Source organism: Alosa alosa, chromosome 21 (assembly GCF_017589495.1).
Source record: "Alosa alosa isolate M-15738 ecotype Scorff River chromosome 21, AALO_Geno_1.1, whole genome shotgun sequence".
Taxonomy (NCBI): domain Eukaryota; kingdom Metazoa; phylum Chordata; class Actinopteri; order Clupeiformes; family Clupeidae; genus Alosa; species Alosa alosa.
The window spans coordinates 19251123-19255473 of NC_063209.1; the positions used below are offsets into that span (position 1 = coordinate 19251123).

The window sequence follows — 4351 nt, forward strand, 5'->3', positions numbered from 1 at the left end:
TAAAATACATATGGTAATGTTGATATAGTAATGAACAGTATTTGAAAATCCTCTCCATATCCGGAATTTGTCAAAATTTAATTCACATAAAAATGAATTTTCATCATATTTCTCTACAAGATAGAGAAAAATATAGAGTGTATGAAATGTTCAGCAAGTTGTGGGCTATTAAACAAAAAAGACTGAAAGAGGAATATCATTAACCTTTCAAAAGTTATGATAATTTTAGTGATCAGTGTAAAAAAAAAATGCAGGAAACGGGATTTAGACATTTAAAAAATAAAAAACACACTTTACCTTACCAGTAATACAGGAAGTAAGTATACTGTATTCATTGAAGACCATCTCGGAAAAGAGACATAAAATACATTTGATTCAACAAATACAACTTCCTTATACAAATACAACTTCCTTATATAAATCAGTATAATATGAAAATTATATACATATATAAAATGTATTATTATTCATGAAAAGCTAGGAATACAATCAACATCACTCAAAACTCAATGTGTTCTAAACATTTGAAAGTAGATTACATACTTAGAACAAGCCTGTGGAGAATAAACACATACACACACACACAAACTCACCACCACCACCCCCCCACACACACACACACACACACACTTACAGAGGAGGATAGGGAAAGGTGGGGTGGGGAACCTGAAGGGTGAACACAGAAGAGCTATGACTCATTACTAAACGCATCCCCTTTTTGCAGAATGCCAAATCTGACAGCAATTTCAACGGAAATGCCTACCAGCTGTTGTGATAGAATTTGGAGAAAATCTGATTGTAGCTACCAAACCTAGGTTCAACACCAGATTCTGCATTGCATTGTCAAACTTGAAATAACAAGAAGCTACTGACAACGGCAATGTCAATGGAGAAAAAGTGCTTTCTGGTATTCTGCGTTTTTTGGAGTACACAATATGTATTCATCATTTGGTCAATGTCCCCTGATCCCTGCCAAGACTTGGTTCCCCAGTAGCAATGGATATTAGGGAGGGACGTGAACCCCATGTAAATGATCAATCCCAGAAACCTGTGAAAATCTTCTGGGGTCTTTGTCCCATGCCCCTGCACTGTTTGCATACAATTGCCTACTAAGCACAAGCTCCCATTCCTTCCGGTTGGTAAAACCACATATGCCTGGGACAACAATGTGAGAAAAAAAGAACATAACAAGTCTATTTCACACAGTTTTTTAGTCTGCACCATCCTACGCACGGCACATAAATCTATACCTTCTTCCTCCATCCCCTCATGGTCTTCAGCATTGTGAGCTTCAGATCCCCGCTACAAGATGGCGGCGGTGTTGACGCATGCCGAGAAGCCGAAGGCGACATCTAGTCATCTATATATCTATGCGTTCTAGCTAGCTAACACAGTAAACGGAAAGTGAATGGGAATGTTCGCTAGCTAGCTAGCAGCTAAGAACTTTGGTTAAACTTATATTGTTGCAAACAAACCTGAAATAACATATGTTCAGCAACTTTGTGGTAGTCTACTAGTTCTAGCAAAAATATGTTAGGTTAATTTATCAACCATCTCGGAGTCTAGAGCCTCTGAGAACAGGTGGCTGTGCACCACAGCTTTGAGAAGACAGTGACAGATCACGAACAAAGCTATTTTTGTCTTTATTTGTTTCGTTGGAAAATACCATTTCAATGTCGGAATGTTAGGGACATGTGGCTTCTAGAAAATTGTTTCAAAACTTACATCGCTGAATGTTGGTTCTAAGGGATTGGTCATATTGCGTGAAAATGTTCATTTCTCCTATAGGAATACATAGACACTGGACCTCCCGCTAGACTCCTAAATGGGCGTGACAGCTTCGAACCCCACGTCACAACGTGCCAGAATTTATGGTCTCGCTTTATCAACCGTCTCTGGTTTTAAGCACATAGGACCTATCTTTCAAAAAAAATTGAACGGCAGTCTATGGCGAAAAAGAAATTATTTTCTGGTCCCGGTTGACTTGTGCCTTGAATTACCCATATGATGTTTGTCAATTTTAAAGACAATTTTTCATGTAAAGACATTTGCAGTTTGTTTCGCAACTATTGAATTACAACATTGTGAAAGATCGTAATTCCAACGACTACAAACCCATCAGTCGCGCTAGTGACGTTAGCTCATTCACAGCCACACTAGATTGTACAAGCATACCAGCAACAGGTCTTAATTGGGCTTTCCTTGCCGAAGAAAATACCATGAGTCAGAGGATTAAACACATCAGGTAAGTTGTATTCGTCCATGGAGGCAAATGGAAGTAGAGACTGGGACACTATCAAGAGAAACCTAGACTGGAAGGAAAGAGCTGTAACAAGACTAAGAACATATTAATTCATTATTTAAAAAAAATGTACAACAATTTTGTGCCCCATAGAGTGGGAAGGTAACAAAACAAGACAGGACAATTAATTAGACGGGAACCAGGTTTACCATAGGGAGGCAGGCTATCCTGAAGAGAGGGATGTCAGGATCACACGTGGATATAGGAGACCGCAACCACCGCAACCCACACAGGTGAACAGTACTGGAAACACACACAGTGAAGCCACACATGCACTACAAACTAAAGACTCCCACCAACACCAGGTGACCAGCCTCCCCTGCAGCACCCCCTACTCCTGCAACACAAACCACAACCACAACAGACAACGAAAAGTACAGACAACAACAGTAATCACACCAGTATGCCCGGATGACACAGGCTGACCCTTATAGCCTAGATCTGGCTGACTTTCCCGTTACCACAATGAATACAAATAGAAACTAAATCAGACATGCAAGACATTCACACAATAAGGGCGTGGCTAGCCATTCAAACGACAAATTCAGCCTCACCTCTACTGCATACCTGACCCATGGTGCAAGTCAAATTATAAAGAAACCAACCAGCTGTATCCACTGATTTACTAATGAACAGCCTTAAAGGCACAGGTGCGCTATTTCAACCCGCTACATATGCAGTATGCACCTGGTCCACCATGTTGTTGACCCAGACAGTAAGGTTTTCAGGCTATACTGTGTCCGGGTTTTGTTGGGTAAATAAACTAATGTTAGAGCGTATTTTTTGTCTGAGGCTGCTGAAAAGGCAAGCCAATTATGGCTTATCAGTTATGGCTGAGGCGTTCCTTTATCTCATGGTGTCAGGCCTGAATTCATGAGATAAGGGAAATCTTCACACTGCAGTCTGGAGGGTCTGGATTGGTACTACGTGCAGGTTTGGGCAGTGTTAATAATACATGTTGTGTCTAAAATATTTATTTCAAATACAAAATAGTATTTTGTAATTTGTACTTTGTTGGGTTGAAGAAAATGGCTGCATATTTTGTATCCAAAAACTTTATAGGTGTGTATTTTTGTAGTTTAAAAATACAGTCAAATATGTTTTGGTAAAACCAATACTTTTGGTGATGTGATGACATCACAAGTGCTAAAAAATGAATATAGCTTCTAGTACTGACTTAATTTGCCCAACTACGAGACATCTCATGAAGTGACTACAGCAGGGCCCTTTAATTGGCGGCCCGCAAGGTCATTTGCACTGGCCCTTTAAAAAAAAAAAATGTAATCTCTAGCAAGCGCATGAGCTGTTCTCCACTCTTGAATCTCTCGCTCGCTTTAGTCCTGCAGCCACTGCACCTCAGCCCATTGCACAAGTTAGACTACATTACAATTCTAGATTTGTGAAAATCGAACACACTGTTCAATTGTTACATGCGTGAATATGAGTCCAGATTTGACCTATCCCACTGCGCAATGTGACGTCTTTTCTATGTCATTTTTGGACGTCCAATTTTGGTCCACTGAAGGGGTTGTTTTGTAACGCCAGGTGACGTCTTTTTTTTTTTTTACGTCCACTGCACATCTAACGTTCACGTCGGTGAGACCTCCTATATAAGGTCTATTTATAGTCCAAAAGTGGTCGTTTTAGACGTCTTTTCAACATCAAATTTAGTCTAAATTTAGACGTTGTTTTATACTACTTCTATCACTTTCAAGAGGGTGGGGGACATGTTTTCTGTACCAGTTAATTTTCCTGTAGCTTTGTTTAGCTCAGCAGCTAGTTTGAACAGGGAATGGATTACACCTTTGTGTGCATTTGGACAATTATCTGTAACAGTATGCCACCTTCTGAAATGGGACTAGATAATTTTCCAGAAACTCCATTTGATTGTCTCAGCATCAGATAAGAGAAGCATACAAAGGTGTAATACATTCCAGTTCAAACTAGCTGCTGAGCCAAAGCTAGAAGAAAATTAACTGTCACAGAAAACATGTCCTCCACCCTCTGGAAACATAAGACTAAAGATATAAACATACACACACAAATAAA

The 4351-nt window shown here is 39.6% G+C and overlaps 1 long non-coding RNA gene across 2 annotated transcripts; it reads right to left on the reverse strand.

The window, feature by feature from the left end:
• Positions 1–2232: 2232 nt before the first annotated feature.
• LOC125286595 lies at positions 2233–3329 on the reverse strand. Of its 2 annotated transcripts, none has more exons than XR_007192208.1 (2): positions 2857–3329; positions 2233–2545 (listed from the first exon to the last, which is right to left on the reverse strand). It is a non-coding gene; the product is annotated as an uncharacterized LOC125286595 (long non-coding RNA). The 2 variants fall into 2 exon arrangements; XR_007192207.1 differs by having other exon boundaries at positions 2233–2639.
• Positions 3330–4351: the final 1022 nt, after the last annotated feature.